Below are 27,021 nucleotides of genomic sequence, written 5' to 3' on the forward strand. Positions count from 1 at the left end.
GGCTTGGAAACAGTGTTCAGGCCAAACTGCTTCCAATAGTTACATTGTTTAATGGTAACTTGTTCATCTAAATGCTCTTATGGTTCTTCTCTTTGGGAGTTTTCACAGTGTATGCTTCATGTTTTGGCCACCCGCAATGTTTGGGGCTATCTCGTTGTTATGATCAGTGACCTATGCACTTTTGTAAAGCTCTCTTTTGGAAGTCGCTTTGGATAAAAGCGTCTGCTAAATGCATAAATGTAAATAGTATTACCGACACAGGATTCGGGTAGTTAACTAGTCAGATGAGGCTTTTTGCTAAGGCTACTGTGTTTGGGTTGTGGAATGACAGGTTGTGTTTTTTAGGAGAATCGTATCCTTGGACTTTCTGTACCACTTCTTGGAGGGCAATGCTTGTTGATGTATTCAACATGGCGCTCTGCTAGTAGCAGCCAGTTGTAGCACCTCCCTAGTCTTTTCTGTTCTTTCTTTCAGTGGATTTAATAAATACATGTATTAATCATGAGACAGTTGTAAGTGTTATCAATTTAACACTAGTGTATTCCATTTGTACCATTTTATAGTGCACTAATAAGTATCGGCTACCACCTGTGAATTTGTAGAGTATAATGATCATCATTGTTTAGCTAACTTAATTGAGGATACAATGAATTTCAGTTTCAGCACATGGAAAGCACAATGAAATGCATTGTTTGTAAACCCAATATTTTTCGTTTGGGAAAAGCCCAACCCTCTCCTTGTTGTAGAATCCTTCATTGTTTGCTTGTTAAGTCTCTAAGTGAGCAGAACATTTTAAACAAAGCAGTGACGCTTGTTTCTTGGTCCCTACCCTTATAGTCAATCAGCCATTCACCCAGACATTCAAAATCTTCTTTCAGTGTTGTTGTAAAACGAAAAGCTACATCTGTATTAGTTTTGTTTCTTTCTCATAAAAAACATTTGGTAGTCTTTAGCAGTCTTTTCATGTAATTAAGAGCACTTAGGAATGACCTGCCCATATGCATTCAATGTTGCTAAAACCATCTTTTGGGCCTCTGCCTATGAGTGCAAGTGTAAATTAAAATCTAGGATATTTAGGCCTAACATGGCTTAATGCTTATTAATAGGCCTTTTTATGTATCAATTTTACATTGTAATGCTAATACAGAAAAATGTATCGGTTCATTAGTTAAAGGATACAGTAGAGTGAAGTAAAGTGTTTATCAACAAAAATTCTGTAGTATGGCACTGTAGGTGGCTTTGTTCAATGCTAGATAGATAGATCATCATCGCAAACAGCAAAGAAATGACAGTTCAAAATGAAAATGCTAAATGTTATTGGGCCCATTGAGTTTCAGAGCAAAAGGCTTCACACTTTAATCCCAACTCTCCTTTGATGTTCATGCGTGTGAAGGTGTAATCCTTCAATTAAGTATGCAGAAACCTAATTTAATTACCCTTCCTTTTTTCTTGCTCCATTTGGCATTAACACCTTCCAATTTTGCCTTAAAACAGCCTGAAATGTCCACTTTAATCGCTGGGTTTTTCAAGCATTTGAGGTGCTCTGATCTCAGGCCCTGTCGGTCTGTGATTGCACTTTTGTATCTTTGAGCTGGAATGCAAATGTGCCCTAATTTGTGCTTTCTATAAATTCCCCACCGAAGAATTCCCTGGAGAAGTGGCCTCCGTTCACCTGATTACCGTTGTTTGGTTTTGATTTGCTACAGACGTGCGTCTGCGCATGTGTGAATGAGAGATTTTGTGTGTGTCTAAGTGTGTGCACCTGTGTGAGTGTGTGTTGGGCCAAGAGACCAGGCTTTCATGTCCGTACTTCAGAGAAGGTTGATTTAGACCTTTCATACCTTGCCATGAGCTGGACCAAAGAGAAATATTTATAAATCATCACAACAAATATTAAAGCTGGCCTGGGGTCAAAGCCCATAGGTGGACTCTGCATCCAGTGATGTGCAAATACACATTCTCAACTGAATTGGGGCTGCCTGTAGTGGGGCTGCCTCTAGTGGGTTAGCCTATAGTGTGAACAGAATCTTAAAAAGCTCTTTCAATACTGCAACTCAATCAACTGCAAACCTAGGTACTGTAATTTTCAAAATTAATGTTGAGCAATGGCTTTTAATATTCACCTTCGTTTACAAAGTAGTTCCAAACCTCTCCTCTCATACTATCTTTTTGCTCTTTATCCAACTGTGTTGTAATTATCTTAACAACACACCCCATTACATATTTACTATGTGCTGCCTCATTAGCTACTGCAATATATTTGCTTTAAATATGTTAGTAATATAGCCCCTTTTTATAATCTGGGTCGTTACACATGCATAATTTCTGTTTGAGGCAGCATACTATCTCCATTGGGTTTGATTGTGGCTTTTTTTGCCCAATGGGATATGTATATCAATTTGTATATGTGCATACATTATTACTTATGTATGCATATGTATCTCTGTGGGCAGGACTTACTATAAAGTCAAGAAGAGTGCTTGACTTAATAACAATTCGATAATTGCAATGCATCTGTAATAATCCCCCAACCCTGCAGAGGGCAGACTTGTATCACATTGGGATTGCGACTACTTACAAGCCTTCAGTTTCATGATGCACTACACCGTGCTGGTTCAGTTCTTCTCATGCAGAGATGCTTTTTGATCAGGATGGTGAAAGACATATGAAACTCATCTGCCAGCAATGCTGTAGGCTAACAAAACTGGGCTTTTGAGGAATTTCATCATTGTTGCACAACGCTCTCATTTGGTAATGAGAATGAATCATATGAAAATATGAGAACCTCAAAATTCTGATCCTTTGAAATCTGTCCTATTTTGTTTTCCATGCTCCAATCATCTCCTGGAGACACAGATATCCATAAAATGACAAATTGCCTATTATCAGACAGATACACCCCAACATAGTGTTGAGTACACCTCTGGGGCAGGAAAGAGACTAAAGGTTAAATTGGCAGTTTTAAACATACCCCTTGTTCCAGCTATGGCAAGAATAGAGACCTTTGACTTTTGCTAAAGCTGCATGAGGAGGGAGTTAGCCAGGTCAGGAATAACGCCAGGGCAGATTAGCCCTGTGTCTCAGATAAGGCTTACTACTCTTCTATACACTGTAGTGTCAGAACTTTCTTTTCACTGTCACACAGAAACACCTGGTACAAGAACCGGTACATTCAGCGGCATTTTTCAGTTTGCAAATTAACACCCTTTTCTGACTTCTGACACACAATACTTTGCGCAATAGCAAATGTAGCCGGTGTAGATCCGTTAAACTCAGCTGGTTGTGGCTGCACTTGAGGAGTCAGAGGTGGCGGGTTCTATCCCAGGTGCGGGCAAACATCGGCCTTGTGTATCACCGTCAGTGGGCGATCACGTTTGTTACATGAAGGGTTCAATTTGAGACCAAAACACATTTGTGCCAGTTCAAGACACGATGTCCTGAAAATGTCTCTTTGTGAATACTGCCTCCAACATTTATATTTAACCGGTTTGTCTGCAAGTATGTAATCAGTTTTTTTCAAAAAAAGGATGCCCATGTATCCTGTGTTGAAGTAAAAACTCCACTTTTAAACAACCTTAAGAAATATAATATACGATAGAAGTATAATATACTATAGAAGAAGACAAAGACTTGACTGATGTAATTAAACAGTCGTCCTATCATATAAACCTTTTTATAGTTGTAGTGCTAATAATGGTGTGCTCAGTTTGGCCTGTTAATATTTCCTAATGTGGTGAGCAACTAACCAATTCCTGTGTATTGTATGGTAATATTAACCATGATGACTACGTATTGCACTGATTATAATTTAGTGCTCTTTACACACTTTGAAAGCCTTGGAAGGATGCCAGCAACCTCTCCAATTGGACCATCAGTGACAGACGGAAGGGGAAGGAGACACCAGGCTGCCGCTCTATTGTGTTCCGGCAGTTTCACGCTCGTAAACACAGTCAAGGTTCAGTAAAAAAGCACACAAACTCATCACTGAATTCCCTTCCTCCATCCTTTCCTTTCCTCTTTCACATCCCTTTCCCCTGTTTGTTGTTTTGAGGACTCTGTCTCTTATCATACACCTGGCTAGATTCTGTTGCCCCCTCCCCCATGTGCACTGAGGAGGGTCCGAGCCTGATGTCAACCTGTTTGTCTTGGATAGCAATTAAAGATGGCATCATGAGAAAGGCATTAAGACATCCATCATTTGTTTTTCCTGCATGAGACTACTTGAGTGATTGATTGTAATCACAAATTGAAGGATCTCTTCTGCCTCTCTCTTGCTCTCTCACTATCCTCCCTCACTATCCAGTCTTTCGCTCGCTATCACACTGTATATTACATTTTCCTATTTCTATGTACTCTGTATACCTATTATGTTGATTCATACTAGCCTACTTTATAACAAAGAGATGTTTCTCCTAAGACACTTGAATGGGTTCAAGATTGACAAGAAGTTACAATCAGTTCCCTTCATACCTCTTGATGAGTTAAAGTGCAAGATGAGCTATTGAAAATCGAAACGCAAAAACCTTGGTTTGGCCACTGATTCCGGTGAAATGGAATATCACCAAATATTGATTTAGAACAAACCTCTGATTGGCTGATGAGGCTGACTGACAGTTGGCCGATGTGATGTCGACACTGGCAACCAGCAGATAGATTAAACCACTCCAATGTCCCTTCACCAATATTTTCGCAGACACCTGCCCGGGGAACATCTGCTCAAATCATTGCAGAAAATCCATAGCATCAAGCCTAGTGGATTTGAGCATCCAAATGTTGTAAATATGATATATGATTAGGGTGGGTCTGTGGAGATGCCTTTGAAAGGTATAATCCAACATGGCCCGATGTGTAAGTAGCCAAAAACAAACCAGCTACATTAGTTCACTGGTTCATATTGTTTAATGTACTCAGATCGCAATCTCTTTGTGTTGGTTTTTCCAACCTAGATAAAGCCAGATGTATCTTTGATCCAGGTTCTTAGTTTTATTCAATTCCCACAGGAATAGTTAAAGTATGTGCTTGAGAAGCCACTTCTTCTACGTTAAAGATCAAAGGATATAATATTTTGTTTTTGAGAAGAAAAAACCCTAAAAAATCAATGTAGTCAGTAAAAAGCTCCCCTGTGCAGTGTCATGACAAGCTAAATTGTCTTCCCACTTGCTCTCTGTGATGCTGTAATTGATGTAACTGATAATTACTTGTCAGATTATTATCAGCTCTGAGCAGATAAAAAATACGGAAGCAATGCAAAAACATATTGCCAATGTTTGATCTCCATACATTGATTCTGAAAACTTGGCTCAGGTGGAGCTGTATTTCAAAGAAAAACCTACTTTTTTATCACTGATTAACACTTGTGTAAATTCACAGTTATGAAAGAAAAGTTGATAGAGGAAGCTACACGATAAACAGTACAAGTTATGCACCAACTACTCTGTTTAATTCAAATCATTGGTGACAGGCTTTGTTGACATACTGCATCATATGATGTAAAATCTGTTTTCTGATTCGTTTTCATGATGCGTGCAGGAGCAGTTATGTTGGCTGTTTTAAAAAGATCATAAATCTGGCCTGTCATCAGTTGAACCACTTTTGTAGAGATTATTTCTCTCATGCAATAAATGAGCCTTGGTTCAACATTATAAATGCCTCAAGGTTAGCTACTGTACCTTGGTAGTCATAATTTTGCAATGACAAGTTGACTTCATATCCTGGGCATAGACCAGAGAGAGCTAATAAGAGAGAAACTAAAAGCTGAACTTAATGTTGTCCCCCAATTCTCTGATACAGTTTGCATCAGAGATTGTGAATGTCTGCATTTTATGAAAGGGGAAGATTTCTGGGTGATACATTTGAAATTGTAGAATTCATGACATGTAAGTCACACTTCCTCATTCAACGTAATCCTGACCATTTTATTTCGTTTTACAATTTCAATTGATGTTTCTTTGAGTAATGGATGATTTTCAATGCTGTCAGAGAACATGGACCTAGCAAAGGATAACACAATTTTGTGATCTTTGATGGTGATGTTCTGAAATGATTGTTCTGAACTGATTTGGGAGTTGGAATGTGGCACAACTGGCTGGGGATAGAAGAGAAACCACATGCTTAGTCCAGCAGTTCTTTCTAATTGCCCAATGGTTATTCAAAAAAAAAGTTTTTTCTCAACAATCTTGGACCACTATTTCCATAATGAAGTCCAGAGAAACCTTTTTTTAATAACTATTTATTTGTTTTCATCACCTCTAATTTTGTAATTCAATCACACAAATATAACTTTCAATATACATTATAGTTGCTCAATTGAAATCCAGAAAACCTGTTTGAATTTCACTCTGCTTGCTCTTCAGGATTTCATTGAGTATCAAGTTGCTGATTGACAGATCAGTCTCCACATTTCAGTCTATCATTACTGTTATGAACAACCCCATTCCCCATCCTAAAGCAAATAAACGATGTGTTAGTCCACAAAGTCAGACTGTTGTAATACATTTACAAACTCCAGAGGGAAATTATTTTAACTATTTTTTTCTTCAGTGGATTCTTGGAAGGCTTCCAAGATTTTACATTTTCCCCTAAGGGCTCTTACTTATGAATCTTAGAAAAGGGGAGAGTTACCAATATTAAAAATGGTAAATGTGAGTAATTACCAGACTGAAGGGGTGGTGAGAGGCTTATGAAGTACTACTGTTGAGTGTTTTCACTGAGGTCACAGCTCTTTAACAGCTAGCGAATCTAGCAAAGCCTTGGATGGAAGCGTCAATTGTACTACCTCATCTAGAATAGATGTGTTAATAGCCCTCTCCACAGCAGATTGCAGCAGAGCAGTCATCAAGTACAACTGTTACTTAATTTGACAGTGAGCAAAAAAAAAAGCCTTGTATCTTTCTAGACATCATGTAAAGGCTCTTGTATCCCAAAGGGCATGCCATCAGGAATGAGAGGATGTGGCCAAAAGTGATTGCCTTTGGACTTTGTTTCATCAGGGCATGAAAGTGTCTGGGCCAAAGGATGAATCAAGGGGTCATGCATCATCCATTGTGGTGGAAGCCAAAGCAGCTGTAAGGTTTAGATTGTGTCTAGATATATCTGGAATGTTGCTTCCTGCCAGTTTTTGGACATTTGATTCAATCTGGAGAGGTGCAGACCACCCACAGTGTGGCAGGGCCCTACAGATAAGAGGCATTGCAGATCAGTTTTTGTGGTGTCTTTTTGGGTTGAGCCCCAGACAGAAAACAACACTCTGGGAAACCACAGGCATCCATAAATATTCAAGCCCAAAGAAGTTTATAGAGTTTGTCGTTAAGGACTTATGTTGAGCTGCAGAAGTGGCCCAGTGTTGTAGGGCAGGCTCTGGGCCTTGTTTCAGGGAACCTTCCAGAAGCGAAGAGTGCAGGGTGGAATTCTTAAGACCTGTCCAAGCCCCACAGCTCTGCGGTCGGGAAACGGATATACATGTTAAATTCACAGATGCAAACATCACACCCTACCAGCAAGGAGGTAATTAAGTTGGATGTGGTTTGAAGGGTTTAATGAGCCTGTCAAGTTGTGGCGTTGTATTACAGGCTTATTTCACAGTTCTATTGCTCGAAAGAGAAATATGATCTAGTGCGACACCATCTGCCAAGCAATGGAAGGTTTTAAATGAAAAAATTCTAGACTGTATGTCATGTTGACGTGGCCCTATTTAAATACAATCTGATGGCTTGCAACTGACAGTTCAAACATGACATGTACTTTCACTGAAACAGAAGTTATGGTTTGCATATTTGATCTTGAGTGAGTACACACAGTATGAGTCACATCAGTACACATAGGAGGATATGTATACTGTATCCCCTTACAAACACTGAAAACATGACACTTATCAAACATATCTAGATGCTACATTTTAGTTTTACTCACTAACACAGTCATTCATGTGCACTCTCTCGCAATCTCAATGCTTCTCACATTTGGAAATGGCTTCATAATGTCTTCCCTGCCCCCACATTCTTACTGTGTGTCATTTCGGTGTGAGACTGACGCGCAACCTACATCATTGCAACAGCTCCATTTCCCCTTTCACAAAGCGACCAGCCCACTGATGTCTCCTAAAAACACCCAGATAGTAACAATCTCCAAGTAAGGGTCAGGACACAAACCCTTCCTCTTTTCTCTGGGTTGAACATATTTGGTGGAACCGCCTTGTTCTTATGCAATGTCATTGTGTTTCCTGGGCTGGATGTGACATGTAACACATACCTGTTGGCAATCCTGGGCTATTGTGGTATTGGTGAAGTGTATTGGTGAAGCTAGCACCTGAGTGAACTAATAACTATAGTGGGTGCACTATTAAGTTGAACCTCTCTGAGGATGCTGAGTTTGTGGTGCAGTTGTTTATTGTGGGGCTGGCCTATGGGTAGTTTAACCACTGGAAAGACCATCCGTCTGACCATCATTCTCTCTGAGACGTCTCTCTCTGGAGTCTGCAGTCACTGCATGTCTGAATGTATCCCTCTACCATCCTCCTGTTCCCATGAACACAACCACAGCATCATGGGATCCAGTGGAACAATGAAAAGCTGGAAGACTCAAGTCTCTCATTTCCCATGCCGGGTACAAATTGCTCCCCCATCCTCTCTTCCCATGGATTGAAATTTAAATCAAGCAAGATGTTTAAACGGGGTGGATAATGGTACAAGAAAACAAACTGGGAGCCAGCCACAAGGCAAAAGTCAGTTGCAGTTATTGCTGTATAGGACAAAAGGAAATGTTGATTTTTATCTCTTTGTCGGATGCTAGACGGGATACAATAAAAGCGAGACCAATAGCGAGGAGGAGGTGCTTTGATGTCTGCAAAGATGAACCATCATGAAACTATTTACCCCCACCCCCCATCTAAGGACAAGGCAAGGAGATTACACTGTGATCCTATCTTACTCAGACAGAGTTTAATGAAAGAGATTTGTCAGTTTAATAAGTGTGGATATCTGACAATATTGAGAGAGAAAAGCTGGGATATTCTTCTGTGTGGAACAGACAGATTGTAACAGGGTTTCTTTACATTATTGTCAGACCTGCAGTTCACATATGGCGAAGCTGTCCAATGTTGGTTCATCCATTCCTCCAAAAGCCATTCAAGGGAGCCTTGGCATTTCTTGCACTTGCTGGTCGCATTGATTTGACACTAATTAATTAAAGTTGTACTATTATCAGCAGGGCAGTGGACTGTGATTGCATTTAGTATTTTTAGTATTTTCTATAGTTTGGTAATTAAACCAAACCAGACAGTATGCAGTTGCAAATAATCCTACAAATAATACTGGACATTCACCAGGGGAACCCTTAAAGATCAGACCGATACGACTTAATTAGTAAAATGCCCCTTAGTAGCTAAAGCTAAAGGGATAGCACATTGCTTATAGTAAAAGGTCTCATGGTTTATTATTAGTAAAGCTAATAAGAGTGGCTGGAGGGCTGTTTTCCCATGTATGTCATCAGTTCCTTGTCATTTCATCCATCTGTTGGCTGAAGTGCTAAAAATAAAAACTTTTTTTATAAGCCCCTCCCTTTCACTTTTTTTTTTCTTTCTCAGACAGCGAGAGATTGGAAATAAGATGCAGTGTGAATTTGTTAGATCTCTCACACACAGCCCTGCGCTCTCTCTCTCTCTGTTTCTCTCTCTCGTTGCTCACACACACACCACCAAGTACACACGCATAAGCCCAAGAGGAGGAAATCAACCAAACAGGCCTCATGAATTCTTATTACAGTGAGATTATTGCCTCGGCAGGCCATGCTTCAGATGTCAATCATGGCGTTCTGATGCCAGTGGCGGTAAAAAAACATTGTTTTCCATATGGCACTGGGTCCAATTACTTGTGCAGTTTTTAAAGCACACATCCAGTTGATGCCATATTCAGGTGCTCGGAGCAATCTGAATGATACCAACTGGATCCCAGGGGTTCTTAATTTGGTTTCCATGGCTTTTTAAAAGTATGTCACAATCAAAGTATTTGATGTGTGTGCAGTCTCTTTTATAATTCAGATGTTCCTTAAATTGCCTGTACATCCAATTGGTTCCAAACCATTTCTGTCTGTGTGATACTAAACAAACGTCTACCTGCACCATTTCTTATCTCTAGGACAGCAACTCTGAGTAAGGGTGCAGTCAAACAACAGCCAAAGTAAGGATTGATATGTGAAATTAATTCAACCTGTTCAGTGTTCTACAACCAATCTACAGTTTCACTTGCCAGAGAGTATGACACGTACAAAAAGTTCAAATGCTGACTTGCAATGCAGACCCCCCCAAGATGCCCCCACAATGTATCTTTCAAGATGCCCCCACGTGTCTTTCTCCTAACCATCAGCCACTGCAGCCATGCATCCTCTCAGCGTAAGGGGTCACTTGCCACCCCCCTTATACCTTTAAATCATATTATCCTGTTAAATTTACATTTATCCAACAAGAGAGAAGGGAGTGAGCAACCCAACTATCATTAAAGGTTTATAGAGAGGCATGGGGAGAACAACGTAAACGTGTAAAGCGTTAAAAAAAAAGCGAAGGCTTTTAAACCAGTGATTCTCTTTAATGTCTGTGATAGGCCTGACAGAATTATTAATCAGGAACTAAAAGAAATTCAGACCTTTGCTCTCGGCTGCCTCACTTACTGTCTTTAGTTACCGCCATTACATAGCAACCAAGGGTCGGAAGGTCCTGCACTAATTGGTTCTACAGGGTTTTGAATAACAATGAGCCAAGCCCAATTATAAAATCACTAAGAGACACGAGCGGAGGGAAAGAGACTATGGGAGGGAGGGAGGGAGGGAAGGAAGGAAGGAAGTGAGAAGAAAGAGAGAGAAAGTGGGCGAGAGGGGACCTGCTGGACCAGTGGAGGGAGGGAGGGAGCGAGGGATCGAGAGAGAAAGGGAAGTGAAGCTGTTTCATCACTTTTGCTTCCCCCACTCGGCGCAGAGCTATTAATAAGATTTATAAATCAGCAAACGCATACATTTTAATAGAGGGCTGTGGAAAACAGTCAAGGTCTCTGAAGATAGCTTCACCTCATTTGAAATTCCATTTGCATAAAAGATTCACGTAACACAGGCAGATTTGAAGGGATTTTTTTTTCTTTTTCTTCGTGTGTTCATTCATTAGTAATAGAACCCTTTTTTATCTGCCAGAATCTGACACGAGCGCTTTAAAATCTAAATCTATGTCTGTTCCTAACAAGCGTCTCTTATTTCCCTGGTCTTCTGACGCCTTTCTGTGCCACATCTGCTGTGTGTGTGTGTATGTGGGGGGGGGGGGTGAGTGTCCATGTGTGGGGTGGAATGGTGTGAGTGCAATATTCAAGTGTGCAATACATGTATACTGTGTGTGTATTCAGGTGGTGTGTGAGTGAAGGGACTGCCCCCCCCCCCCCCCCCCCCCCCCGTGCCTCAGTCCAGCAGAGGAACAAAGAAACACAAGTCTAAATTAATTCAGGGAGGTGGGTAACTCAGATCAGGTGTAAAAACATCCCCTCTTCTCTACTTTCTCTTTCTCCTACACACACATAAGTCCCACTGGGGTCTGACACTGATATGCATCCACCTAGTCCGACTTTTGAATAGCCATTTATCTTTTACAAATAAAATACTTATATATTTAGTAGCTATATAGTAATAAAGTCCACCCAGTTTTGTTCATTGATTCCCATTGACTGAAAGACAAAACAATTAGTGATGCCCCTTAACTAATGTAAACTAGAGGTTATAACCTGACCTCTCACTGTGGAGCTTGATCATCAGTCCCTGTTGGCTTTAATGGTGTGGGACTCTCACCAATAGTCAGAGCATCACAGAGGTTGATCTATGCCACCAGGGATTAACTAAGACTTAATCAGTGGACTGAAGGCTGTCCATGCATACAGAACAGGGACTCTGGGGCCTTAGGGATTATGTAGGATTATGTACTAGATTAGAATGAACACAGGCTGGGTTTAATTCATTTTCGTGGCCTTAATTGACATTGCTAAAATGTGTTTTGACAAAGCTAGCCTGGAACAAGCTGTGGTTCAAAAAATGTTTTCATTAATTTCCTTTTCAATACTGTAGACTACATTTTCAATCTTGTGAATACATTTTCCATTACCTCATATTATTCCAAAAGCAATATTGTTTTGTTAAGACACACACACACACCACGGTTTCAAAAGCAATACAATGTATAACATCCTTTGCTAATGATGTGTGGCTAATGACTGGAACACATGTAAACGTATTAACACGCAACAACGGCTGCTTCCTTGTTGTGATCCTTTCACATTTATTTCCCCCTCTAATTACCTAATTAATGACTTCCATTTTGATTGTCGTGTTAGCTGTTTGCCTTAGCACCCGGAAGAATACCGCTCTGTTTGTCTCTTTGTGGAAGGGAAGACATCTTGTTGAATAATGCATTACTCTTTGTTGTGACAGACAGAGTTCTCATTTGAATTATGAACACATTTGAGGCGAGCCGCTAACTCACTGCAGGCCCAGGGCACACAGGAGTGGGGTTTGTGAAAAATAAATCTCACCGTTAAGCTTTTGCTACTTCACCTTTTAATGACACAGAGAAAATGAGAGGAGGGGCTAAAGAGTAAAAGCGTGAACGGTGCAGATCTCGGCTCGTTAAAAACCTCGAAATGAGGTGGGAGGGTTTGGGGGGAGGTGGAGAGGCAGTTTAGGCAGTGTGCTCCTCTATGTGTGGCCCATTTGAGACATAATGTGGCTGCCTCAAGTGTGAAATGGACCCCCCCCCCCCTCATCCACACTATGGTCCCTGTAGAGTATGTGTGCATGTGTGTGGAGGTCAGTGTGTTCGTGTGGAGGTGAGGACACAAAGGGTCAATAAAAGAAAAAGAAAGGGAGGGGTCTGAGATCACATGGTGGGAGCTTGTTAAATATCAATCAGCCAGTTTTGTTTACTTGGTTCTTATCTAACCAGCCTTGTACAGGCAGAGGACAGGGGAGGGAGGGAGGGAGGGAGGGAGGGAGGGAGGGAGGGAGGGAGGGAGGGAGGGAGGGAGGGAGGGAGGGAGGGAGGGAGGGAGGGAGGGAGGGAGGGAGGGAGGGAGGGAGGGATAGGTGAGAAGTCTCAGGAGACTGTAGTTTGCTCAGAGTTTACTACCCACCTCCCAGGCCTCAAAAAAGCATGATCAAACCATACATCTGTCTCTCTCCATCTTGCCCTCCCTCTTCTCTTTTGGTGGTGGCCGCTGATGGTTCTGATTCAACTCAGTTCCCACCCAACCCTCTACTTTATGTTTTTGTGTGTTAATAAAGTGTGGGAGGAAGTGAGGTCTGATGTTTCCAGTCCCTGGATGCTTCTCTGTGTGTGAGTCTAGTCTTCATAACACATCATGGTTTAAGAATTTTTTTTTGTCTGTCATTTTTACATACCACATGTTTGTACCAATCCAAGTAAACAAAGATTTGAAGATTTTTTTAATTTTTTTTATATATATTTAATGTTTGTCTTTCTACTGATTACATCTTATCATTATTTTGTTTTCATTTTATTGCATTGTTAAGGATTCATGTCATGTAACCATTAATTTTGACATGCTCCAACACAAATTAGATTTTCAACAGCGCACCTGCATAGCAGATAGTTAATGCCAATAGTGCCTTGGGGCATTCACATGACATGTTTCCTTCTTGTGCAAATTGTCTGAGTGTGCTGTGAAAGGTTAGGACTGTATGAGCTGGTATTTTATATTTTTAATGATTGTGCGTGTGTAAATGTGTATGTGTCTTTGTGAGTGCACTGTTGATGGTTTGTGTGAGGGAGCAGTTGGGCATGACCTGAGGGTAGGGAGCCTGCAGCAGAGAACAGAACCGGTCCTTGCTCTCACCTCAGAAAGAGGCAGGCTGGGAAATCAAGGTGTAACACAAGTCTGCAAGGAAGATCAAAATACAGCCTAGAGAGAGGGAAGAACACATTTTAAGAGAAAGATTCCAAGAAGATTTGGAGGAAGTCAGGGCTCTACAGTTGTATGAGAGATTAGAATTATGGAAAGAAAAAAAGGGGGCTGATGGCAGCTGGAAAGAGAGAAGTGAGAAGAGGAGAAAAAGAACACAACAAATGCTGCTGGGAGAACTGCCTTCTGACAACTTTATTGGGGAAGAGTTTTCAAGGGCAATTTTGCATTTCTCGCTAATGGTAGAGTCACAGCACATATGCTATGCAAATCAGTCCCTGTATTATCATAAAAGTAACTGTTATAATTAGAACAAAAATCCTGACTGGCTTATTTTACCTTTCCTGCCATGGTGAATGATAAAAATTAGTGCATGACTTTCCTGTATTTCTTTCCTTCTTGCACACATTGCTAACTCTTCCAAATTTAATTAGGCTGAATATGTCCTAATGATATTTATATATTTTCCTGTTTAATTGTTTGAAAGTGCTTTTCTAAGGAACTGTAGATGTTTTGGAAGAGGAGACGTTTCCTCTGGAAACACAGTTTGTGCTGATTAGTATGTTTTCAAACTTGGCACATCATTAGTAGCTTCATCCCTAACCAGTCTTCTCAGCAGGACTCTGGGGAGAAACACTGCTCTAAGGCCGCTGGCCAATTAGTATTTGTAATTCAAAGGCAGCGAAACACCTAGTAACAGAGTGTGGGTCAGAGGAAGACAAAACAAAAGGTTCTTTTAGGTTAAGGCATCACTTGTGCCCCACCACAATGTTTATCATTCGAATCACAAATGGTAAATACTGTATATGCCAATAACCCCCTTGTGGGTTAAATCCTTAACAGGGGTCAAATACCTAATCAATGGCTGCTTCAGGCTCTCCATTACGATCATTTATGTACGGGTGTCCTGTTCACCTTTCCAGCAAGTCTGCTCTCAGTACAGGGAGACTAAAAGAGGCTTCCAAGAATAGTGCTTTGGCACGGACTAGCCTTGAACAAACTTGGATGGCATCCAACTACAACATGACCTTATTTAACTTTCACCTACAGTATGTCCTTTTCATTCTCCCATATTTCCTGTCTTTCTATAGAGACAGGCCGTGTGAGGTTAGACACACACGTCAACACACACACAGGCCTGATGGCAACCGACCCCTTCATTCCAGCCCTAAGCAGCGTGCGGCTGCTTGATGTATCAGGGAGGAAATGAGGGCTGTATTGCTTGAGCCTGCTTTGAGCGTTTCTGTCAATGACTTCAAATGGCAGCAGGCTTTTCAATATTACATCTCTCCCCCAAGTGGTCTTACCGAGGGGGTTGGGGAGGCTTGTGTGAGAGATCTGATACGAGGCCCGGTGAGTCCTGCCCTGGGAGCAGCAAGCCTGGCTAACTCTGCAGGAATGTCAAGAGAACAACGGTAAGCAGATGCAGATGTCAGACCAGAGTTGCTCACCGGGCAAAGAACCTGGCTTCAGCTCCTATAGTACACTCTGAGGGTTGCAGGGTGTGTGTGTGTGTGTATGTGTATCTCTTTCTCTTCCTTCATCCCTCAGCTCTTGCTGTCTTATAAACAGTCTCCTTCTCCTTCATGTCATTCCTGCCTGTGCTGTTTCCTTTGTCTCTGGTGTTGTTGAATCAAAGCCCCCGCCCCCGTTCCTCATCACACTGTCTCAATCAAGGAGGCATCGTTCTTTATGAATTAATCAAAATGATCATGGATGGTCCACAGAGGCAAGCGCTAAGGCAACATGGCGTGGAAAAGTGTGTGTGTTGTGGTAGTAGGTGGGAGCGACGGGGGGGGGGGGGGGGGGGGGCTGTGTACAGCAGCACCGTCAATTTTAATGAGTACCAGGGGGAATTTCCTGTTTTCCTTTTTTCTCTTCTCATCCCTCCTTTTTTTTAGGAATGCTCTCCTCTGTGGCACAGCTTTAAATCATTGTCTTGCAAATGAGGCATTACCCCCTCGTGCCTCTGGCCTGGGCCCTGGTAACTGTGTCACTGCTCATCCTAATTGAACAGATGATCTGCCAATTTGTCATGTTTATCTTTAGTGTCTTCTTTCCACACACGCACTGTGCTCCACACCACTTCCTGCCCATCCCACCCACCCCCAAACACAGCGTAGATGTAAGCAGTGTTTTCTTATGACAGCCCTCATAGTCATTACTAAATAATTCATTGCCGCATTAATGTCCTCAGATAGCATCTAAGGCCTGTTTTCTTTTCTCCCATGTAGGCTTTCTTTTCGCTCTCTGCCCTCCACCTCCTTGCTCTTTGTCCCCCCCCCCCCCCCATTCAATTTCTCTCTTTCTCACTTTGTCCCCCTTGGGGAAACTTTATGAGGCTTTGCTCTGACAGCAATGTATACAGATAAAAGATAATTGCTTGGCTTGACTCCCCTCCGTTGATATGAAAATACAATTTAAATTATTCACATCAGTTTAAAGGTTAGTTGAAGGTTATAACCGGCAGATAGAAGTAGAAAGGGGGAAAAGGAACTGACTTGTGTGTCATGAATCATGAACAGAAGGTGAGGCACACCTCTGAAAGGCTAATTTGCAGTGCAAACGATGGATTTGGCTTGCGAAACAAACCACCAAAGCCTCTCGGAAATTTGAACAGGATGGGGGAAAGTCAATTATTCAGATGGAAGTAATGGGTAGCTTTCCCTAAAAAGAATGTCAACAAAAAACATTATTCACTGTAAATAAGGTAGCATCTATCTCCCTTAATCCTTTTGGCCTTGAGTCATGTCTAGCTGTGCATAAAAATGGCTCTGCTTCCAAACCATATCTGCAATATTAGGTCATAAACAATCCTCTGTGAATGAATACAGGTAGCCCTTGGTTAGGATGAGTCAGTTCTATGGAGACACAGGCTCATTTTCTTTGGCCAACATGCTCAGGAGTGGGTGCAGGTGAACGACCTCACAACGGTATTGTCTGACTGGCCCCTGAAGAGAGACTCACTGACCACAGCAGGGGACTGGGGGTGGACAGGTGGGTCATAGCTCTCAACTGCATGACCTTAGTGATGGCTTGTGGTTTTCAGAGGGTGGCAAGCTAATCACAGTCACTTAAACTATGCTGCTATGCATCATCACAAAACGGGTGTTCTTTGACAAAGTAATGGGTGCAGCACCCCAAATATACCACAGAGTGCTGTGTAACCACAAGACAGCACTATAGAGCCTTTAGGAGAGAAAGCCTAGTCTTTGCCGTGTGTGTAGAAAACAAAGAAGTAGGGACAGACTCATCTTCAAAGTAGGCCCCTACTGAATAAATCAAATAGTTTTTACATATGTGCTGTGAACTAGCACATGTCAGTTGCATTCTGGATTTTAATAATTATTATCAATCTGCAGATTGGGAGAGAACCAGTCCTCTGACCATAAATGACAACACAACACCAGGCTTAGGTCTCAATCATGTCTCTCTCGGCTCTGAAGGCCGGAGGACCATCTTTTTTAGGGCACAAGAATGTAAACATAGTGACCGTCAGGCAGCCATGACGTTACAACAGTTGCAGAGAAAGAGATTCACAGCTCCCAACACATGACCACTCTCAGGGTAGAGAGATCATAGCTGGAGCTCTCCTTGTAGTGATAAGGGACGTTTACCCAGTACTTTCTCCTGACCCCGAACATCTCTTAACCCTGACACAGACACAATCTACTCGTATTAATAGCAAGCTCACGTGACAACATACTGACTAGTATCCAATGACTAGTCCTATTGATTAGTGAATAATGTAAGCACACAGGAAATCCCATATTCTTCCACAATTGCCTACTGAAACCATGCAGCAAACTCCACCTCCACTTTTGGTGCCAAATCCATTTCACTCAACCTTGGGCGTTGGAAATGAAATGGATAAGTAATGGTTTAATTGTATGAGAGATGTCAGTCACGAGGGGGTTAACTATCAACAAATGCACTGAACATGTAGGACAGACAGACCTATACTTCCAGATAGACAAGACATGTCGCTTACTGTTTTGCTACCTCATCTTTTGCTTTCTCTCCTAGTTATCTACTGCTCGCTCCCCCAAAAGTTCAATAATGTATCCTACACTCTGTGAAGTAGCCTGTTTTTATATAAAATTTGGAACCCCCCCAGTCCACCAGTGTATTGAATGCAGCTATTGATCACCTGAAGCCAATCACTCATCAGTGGTGTGTCCTTCGAGAGCAACAAAGCTTTGCCTTTTTTAATTGGCAATACAACCTGTGGGCGCTAGTCTTTGAATCCCTATCTGATATTCCTTAGATGTGTGCTGCTTTGATTCCTCTGACCCGACAGGGTGTATTGGGATTGGGGCGTGCCTCTGCAATACTAATTTGAGCCCAAAAAAGATGTTTGGCAGCGTGTCGGCAGAGAAGATCAAGCAAAGGGTTTTTTCTCCCTTGCTCCTCATCCATACCGGTATGCATCATCTCCATCAAATAACTTGTTACTGGTGCTGAACATCACTTGGTAGCCCCCCCCAAAAAAACCTTGCTAAATAAACTAGGTTGCCTTGCCACTTTTTAAATCTCGTGTCTTTAACAGACTTGACAGCGGACATGGATTTTTACAGACTAGAAATGAGGGGATCTTAAAGAGCTCCAGCAGCTCTATCTTTAGGAATGCTTCTTTGGCCAAGAGGAGGACATGGTACCACATATAGCACATGTACAATGTGTATCACACAGGCCTACTCTCATTTTAATCCACCAGTACATGATAGGCCTAACACAATGAGGATTCAAATTGAGCACATTTGCATAGCTTCAGCCAGTTCGCTGGTGACTTTATTGTTAAGTTTAAAGCAAGTGTCCCTGAATAATCCATCTTCAGCATGACTCTGCCAAACGATGGTGAGGCGGTTTGAGCATGTTTTTGATAAGACCAGATTTCTGTATCAGTCGCAACCCTCTGCTGCTTAACATACATCAGACAGGCTCAGTGCTAAGCTAATTAACATGAGCTAGTATAGCGCTGATCTGCCTGTGACACAGAACAGCCTGGGCTTAATGGTGGCACTGCCTGCTAATTCCATAACTAATGTTCAGCTAATTCAGTAGCCTTATGAAAGTGGGGCTCTGAGGGAAACCAAGCAGCAACTAACAGAATGCTTGCAATCCTCTTTGCACATATCACTAAATTAGCTCTGATAGCTGAATTGGCATGACAAAGACAGTTTTTCAAAAAGAATATAAACAGACTTTATATTTTCAATGCTATGTCACATTTGATTATAGTTAAAAACACTTACTCAAACTTGAAATGCAGACATGATCAAATGACAGAGTTAAAAGGACATAATTGAAACATTGTCAGCCTGTATGGCTCATCTCATAGCTGTTTATTCATGTTCATAACACATTACAAGATAACTTAAATATCTGGAATGTGACTCATTCCTAGACACCGGGGATACATTTAAGAATCACCTTTTTGTCCCATTAAGTGCTAAATGCATGGATGACAGCTATGATGTGACAGCTATGATGTCATAGTTGTCAAAGTGAATTTACACTTAACACCTCAGCAGAGGGAATAATGTCATTATTGATAACTGTGATGTAAATCTGATTCCTTTAGTTAGAAAATACTGTGAAGGTAGTATTGGGCAGATCATGTATGTTAGACAATGTTGTCAAATCCCAGTAACCAACTAAGATATTGTCGTGTTGTTGTTATTATTATGTTCTAATAAAAAATGACTGCACAAGTAAATAAATATTTTATCTTTCTCAAACACATACACACATGTTCCCTGATCTTTCTGGATTGTGGTGTTGGTGTGAGCAAGGGCAAAGCAGCTTCAGTTCTGGGATGCCTGCAGGAATGTAGCTAGTCCTTTGAAGAGTCGTCTACGCTCAACAAATATCAGGTCCAGAATGAAGGGAATGTAACTTCACACGCCTCCATCCGGCTCTGTTTTATTAAGGGATCCCACTCTTCATCCTGCTCCCCTTTGTTGCTGCTGAGGTATGTGGAGCCCAGTACACTAACGAAGTGAGTCTTGCCCTCTGGTGGCGCTCAGCGATGAGATCCCAGTTTATTGGGGCAAAACTGAGTATCAGGGGTCCTGGACCTTGAATTGTGTACACAATCAAATCAAAGTGTTGAACGTTTTTTTGTTGTTGTGAAAAAGCAGAAAGGCATGCTGGATGAAACGAAACAATGTTCAGTTCTAGATTTTTTTTTTGCATTTACAATATTATCTGTTATTGCCAACCCGGATGGTGATGGAAGATAGTGAATGTATTTACATTTTAAATTAAGTTTTTGACCATAGTCAACACACAGGTCTCCCATATTGCATATTACACAATCCCCACCTCTTGCCTTTTATTCTCTATCAAATCTTTGTAGTATTCTCTTCTGACCTCCATGGGATCTTCTCTCCACCTTCTGTCCAGGAAAAGTATTATCACTGTGGAGAGTGCAGCATCTATCTCCCCCATCGTCCCTGGCCTGCTGCCTTCCTCCATACCTCTTTCCATCCCCCCCTGCACAGTATTACTTAGCCCTGTCTCCCTGACTCAGCGTCTCACAAGCACAGACAGTGGTATCGAGCGCTCTTTATCGTAGCCACACTTTCCCCTCATTTGAAACAATATAGCCTGACTGTTACTATTGATTTTAGTGGATTGTGCTCTGGTAAGCACTCCTTTGAGCCCCTGGCGCTATATTAAGCAGTACTTTCCCACAGTAGATGACACTCCACTCTCCCACTGTATTTGGTTGAATTGAATGGGGCCAGCATTACTCACATGTTAATTGATTATGCGGTGGATGGGTAGATGGGAAGGCGGATGTTACTGTCCCTGTGTCTGTTGTAAACGGGAGCCAATCAAGTGATGAGTCGCTCTGGTTATTTACCCAAAAACAGCTTTAACAAAGGAATAGCAGCATGTTGACGACTGAGGAATTTCCTCTTCATTGACAGCAAGTACAGTGTTTGTTATCATCAACTAGGGGAACAGGTTCCACTGTACTCATTGCCATGTGATCCTCACTTTCAGCTTTATCATGCTTGATCTGAAGGTATTTAAGAGGGCGAGTGACTGCAGTGTGTACCAAGAGAGTAGGGTCAGGTACAGCTTCTCTGGGTCAACGCTCATGCAACTCTATCAGTCAACAAGACACAGCATACATTTTCTCTCTCCGGAAGTTCTTTTATTTTTCTTTCTTCAGGGTGTAATTAATGATAATGACAGGAGTTATTGCAAGCCGACAAGTGGGTACATTAGGTAGCGGGTCGTTCTGACTTCTTCCACATTGGGTTTTTAATGAGCAAATCAAAAGACTAGATCTGAACAATGACTGTTCAAAACATCTGTATCAGCTCCCCCCATCCTATCATTCATCTCCATGTCTTAGTTCTTAATGCAACATGACGATCCCTTCCAGGCTCTTGGGTTCTGGAGCCCTGTTAAGTGTGTCCCTTTAAATCACCAGAGCCCGAGAGAACAACCGCAATGACTTCAGACATGGGCCTGCTTTTAAGATCAGTCGTGCTGCATTGAGTTCTTACCGCACTATCTCCCATCCCCTCCCTGTGTATCCGAGCGTTGATGAATCAGTAAGCTCAAAAGGATGCCCGTGGTACATGTGGGGAACATAAACCACTCTGTAGTCACGCGTATTTAAATATACAAGGGCCTTGTGTTGCTGATGATTAGGCCATGCATTGCGAACCCTGTACTTCCAAAAATGTTAAAAAACGGTTGCATTTGGGAGCATTTAAATGGTGAAACCATCTGGCATGTGACTTTTTCTGGCATAATCACATTGGCTGCGCCCCGCAGACGGGGTATGTTTGTTTGAGCTTGTGCGATTGTGCGATTGTGTGCGTGTGTGCGTGTATGTGAGAGCGTCTTTACATGGTGTATATGGAATGTGTGTACATAGCTAAGACAAGGATTTTCACAGTTTGTGTACATAAATGTGTGTGCACGTGCTTAAGTGTGCATCCAAGCACGTGTGTAAGTTGCTTTTATCAGCGAGCAGTGATGTGTGCACAGTATGACCACTCGTCCACGTGGGCGCAGCGCAGAACTCTATGGAAATCTGCTCTGGAGTAACTCAGCGTACAGCTTCGGCGCAGCGCTCTGTTTCCTCCTGTCACATGGATGATTAACACTGGCTTGGTGCATTTATTTCATGCAGGAACAGGAGACATACTGTATGCCAGTGGAAGAAGTGCAGAGATTCATATCACCATCACGGCTGGGTGAAATCCATCCATGTGAAGTTTCCTCTCCCTCCCAAATGTCCGAAGGGACAGCCATTGGCTACAAAAGCAAGCGCGTGGACCCTGGATGTGTGTCAATAGATCACAATCTGCTTCCTGGCTTCAATTATATTGCCTTTCTTTTCCCCATCCCCACCACATCCCATCCTCCCCTCTGGTGTGGAGTGGAGCTTTGAGCCTCATTGTGTATTCAGAGGCGTAATGGCTTCTCTGCGCCTGCATTGCATAGATTAGCACACAAGACCGAGGGGGGGCTGTGCACTGGCACTGGAACTGGCTTTATGAATGGGAGCCATGATGGATGTGGACCTGGGTGTCATTAGCCATGTTGTGTATTGAATTCAGCATTAGCTGCCTCCGCCGGAAAATCCCCTTAGCATGGCTCAGTATCCTGTTAGTGTGGTGTAGCAACGGGACATGTGTTCTGCCCAAGGCTGGGACAGTGGCAAGGGGTAATTTGCTAATGGAAAGGGTATCTTTTTGCTATTCATCACAAGCTTGTGAGCTAACTGACTAAGTTGTTTATGGGGCTTGGGTTGTGTGTTTATGTCTTGTTCATAAGTTATTTAGCCAGTTGGCTCATTAACACACACACACACACACAACCACACAAAGTATTTTGCCTATACAATGTTGCTGTACTCTACTTTTAGATACTCCATTCTTTTCATTCAGATCCAAGCTTCTGTAGTTTTTATCTGACAGAAGGGGTGGTGGGCGGATGCCACCAGGACACCTCATAAATTACCACAGTCAGTGTGAGGGCGACCACCAGTTCCATTTCCCTTCTTAAACACATAATACATACAGTAGCACATACACATTTGCCCTGTCCAAGTTGAAATGGTGTTCTGCAATTAATAGGATAGATCATTTACATAGTGGCAGAGCTAATTTGAATACTTATTCCTTTATTATCATAGGAAGAAATTAACCCAGAAATGTATTTACATACCAGCCAGAGAATGGTAACAGCTTGCTAATTGCTTGTTAGATGATTAATAAGCTTACAGCAGATGCCAATGAATCGTGCACTCACTGTTTCAAAGGTGCTCGTGCATCAGGCCTAATGTTTTGGCAACTTAATTACGGCAATAATTATGCACTTGTTGCATCTGCTTTCAAGCAAACACTATCAAACATTTAGAACTATATCAGAGAGAATCTGGTTGTAATCATGTTGAAGTGTTGTTGTCACATCTAACTGGGACGAATGAAAACAAAGGAGATAAGTTAAGGAGTTAAGGGACATGGCACGTGGTGCATACTAGACCACTTCCAAGCCCACCTGGTTGGTGTTCAGAATGAAACAGCAGTGTAACGTATATTACCGGTAAACAAGGTTGTCTAGGACTTTAAAATTCAACCAAAATTCAACTATGACACAACGTTGGTAAAAGACAGCATCAAAGTGTCTAAAAAGGATGCAAATATATTAAATGTCTTTACAGACTTTGTTAAGATATAAAAATTAAAAAAAAGTCAGCTATATGATGTCTGATCATGACGTCTCCAAGGCTCATACAACATTGAGAAAATATGCAAATATGACGTTTAAACAACTCGGTGTCGAGTAAACACCAGATAGCAAGCCTGTGAGGGAAGACCTGTCAGTTAGCTGGGAGTCAATTTACCTGCAAATGAAACATTCCAGATGTACCACTATCATTGTTTATCTGTTAAGCTATTAAAATAACTGACCTGTGGATAAGGATTTATTTTTGTATTTGAAAATTTGTTGTTTGCCCTTTCTCTGTTGTAAGTTGTAATTTTGCGCCCCTACTCATTTGGAGACGATTCCATTTTCATTTGTCTTCATTAGGCTCCGGTGGAATCACCTATTTAATCAAAACCACTGGGCACTGGGTGCTTTTTGTTACTGGCAAACTTCCAAAGAAGCCAAGCCAAGGCACATAAAAGTAGATTGTGTGGAGCATCTCAAAACCTGTCAGAAAGAAATGGCTTAACAAGGCTAGATTGTCAGTTGCAAAACATATTCTTGAACAAATAACTCTTGTGCTAAAATGTAGTATAAATTAGCAAAACTGCATCAACAATTATAGCAGCCCATAAAATTATTTAATTATTGTTTGCCCCCGACGGGCTTCTGTGTTTGGATAATGTAATAAAGTGTGTCAATTTTCTTTTGTTAATCAAGAACATCTGGCAATAGAGCATGCAGGCAACGCTAAACAGCTAAATCTGCAAAACAAACAAAAACGTGGTAATCCCTGCTGAACTCGAAAGCGATATAGGCTAACAATTTAATAACTGCTAACAGATTTTTCATTGGTGAAGCAGATTGATTGGCACATTTGGATCTTAATTGCTTTAGAGGATGAGTTATGCTTTGGTTTTATTTTCCTTTGACGCTGCACTAACTACAGATACCATACAAAACCAGCTAATTTAGTCCTGTGTTTCAGAGGCAGTAAACTATGTCCATTAAGATGCATGTGGTGCTGAGATAAGAGACATGTAGTTCCTGTAGTACTTCAAACTCCAACTTCTTAAAGTATTCCAGAGCTATGAATCCACTGTCATAATGTCTCTGTATTCACTATGTTAAATGCCAGCTCATTCCAGATTCTACACCAGACTGGATGCTTTGCCTCATAAATTCAGACAGTTTGTTAGCCTAAGGGGTCACTCAGCTGGATGTGGTGCAGTCAGCTGTAAACTACCCAATCAACAACAAATCTCTTCCTCAGAACATTGTGAGAAACAACTGGCTGTAAACATAGTCCAGTCATTGAGGAGGCTCTGTGCAGTTACTCAGATGTCGTGCACTAGAATGTGCACACTGTCTCTAAGTGGTGAGGGAGGACAATTACTGTATGTCAGCTCTGTGGAACAGGACACTGCTGCTGTACATCATGACTTTGATTTGTCCACGGGGAGGAAGCCTGAACAAGAGAGGCAGGCGTGGGCAGCAGGACTGACCTTGTAAACATCCTCGCTCTTAGAGCAGGGTGAGGTTACATTAGATGCCTATCTGAGCTTCTAAATGGCAGGTGCCAGCAGTGGGCTCTTATATTTTATGTTTACGTTTGAGTGTGTGTGTGTGTGTGTGTGCACAAACTATGGGCACACTGCCATGAGTCTTTGCCCTTGGGCTGATGGCAAATGCTGTGTTTATGTTGAGGGAGGTAATGGCTTTCCAGCAGTTCCATGTGCATCCAGAACAGAAAGGTTAAAGGACCAGTGCAGTACCCGTTTCCCATGCAGATGTACAGTATACCATATAGGAGGGATCCAAGCTCCATTGCTTAGTGTAGCTCAAACACTCGACACTGCACATCCTTGGTTACAGAGCAATACACCTGCTGAATATGAATTTGAGATGCTCAAGTCACAGACACACACACACTCAGACACGCACAGAGATTCCTGCCTTTGTAGTTAGATGAGGGAGATTAAGACCCACTGGTGTGTCCTGCCTCTCAACCTGATAACCTTTTAGATTTTTGTTAAATGTACAAGTGTCTTTTTGGCTCATTGGAAGTTACGGTCATTGACTTGTATAAAGCTTTTGCTGCAGCTCATTTGCTTTGACGTTTGAATTATAGAATGAATCTGGATGATGGCCCTAGATTCTAACTGTATTGCAGTAGAAAAAGTGAGGGCTGAGAAGGACATCCTGGTCGATACAGATGTAAACATGCTGCTTTGTAAGGACAAACCAATTATATATAATATGATTAATTGACCATGTCATTAGGCGACACAAAATAAGAAGAGTAAATCTCCCAAGATAGTTGATATGCTTGTGTATTGGTTATAGTCTTTAGATGATTAGACACAGACACAAACATTCATCATGTTGTTTAGATTCACACTGTCCTTGGCAGCCCCTGACTCTTTTATGCATTGCTAGTGCCTAGCTTTCGCTCGCCACGCTATGTCCCATGACAATAAAAAACACCCAGGCGCACAGAGAACTGGGGAGACATCCCTCATTTTGAAGTCCAGGCACACGCAAACAAGGAAATAGACTGGTCGTGTTCAAACTGGAAAATAATAGAAAAACTGCTCTTTCAATTTAGCTAACCCAAGTTTTTTTCCCTCTACCTTTTCATATGGCCTGGGGTAGAGGAAGGTAGATGGTTTGGAAGTCTTCCGACAAAATACCCCTGAAAAATTGAACTGACTATGAATAAACAAGCTGCAATATCCTGTGTTATGAATATATAATTTCCATCTTTAATAACTGGCTGGGCCCAGGGGATTGTTTACAAATGGCTCTGTGAGCTCTAATATTTATTCCTGAATAATTAAAGCACCTGTGACTGACTAGTTTCTCTTCTGGTAGGTGATGCTCAACTGGACAATGTCATGGGTTTGGGAGGGGTCTACCATGGCGGCTGTAGGTCATCATTATGGACTGCGTTGAATCTCAATAGGTAATTCTTACCACAGCTACTTTAAAAGACACAATGGTTACGATTTTTGTTCAGTAGAAAAAGAAACCTTTTGTCTTCTACAAACATGTTGTATAAGCTAATGAGGTCCTCTGTGAGCTGTCTGGCAATACAAACAGCTCAGTACAAGTGAAATATCAATTTCTACTTTCTATTTTAGGGCTGCTACTTTCCAGCCAGTTATGTTGCAGCAATCCTGTTCCAGACAATCACCTTAGGCGAGGCGGGCCTTCCTCCTTGGCTTATTTTGTGAAACCACTGTCATTCAAACTGCTGGAGGAAAGCACGGAAGCTCAGACAAGACTTGGGGTCGCTGTTTCTCATATTTGAATTAATTTGATAATGTTATCTGTTAAATTTCACTTCATGCACCTGATTGTGTTTTATATTGTGTTTTCAGCTGCTAGCTTCCATCTT

General features: G+C 41.7%; 1 long non-coding RNA gene across 1 annotated transcript; it reads left to right on the forward strand.

Annotated features, from left to right (window-relative positions):
* The first annotated feature begins 3,085 nt into the window (after positions 1–3,085).
* On the forward strand, positions 3,086–27,021 carry LOC146246960 (uncharacterized). The gene is made up of 3 exons (XR_014732319.1): positions 3,086–3,955; positions 26,496–26,586; positions 26,765–27,021. It is a non-coding gene; the product is annotated as an uncharacterized LOC146246960 (long non-coding RNA).

This window comes from Hypomesus nipponensis, chromosome 19 (assembly GCF_054491055.1).
Source record: "Hypomesus nipponensis isolate SF chromosome 19, ASM5449105v1, whole genome shotgun sequence".
In the NCBI taxonomy this organism is placed as follows: Eukaryota; Metazoa; Chordata; class Actinopteri; order Osmeriformes; family Osmeridae; genus Hypomesus; species Hypomesus nipponensis.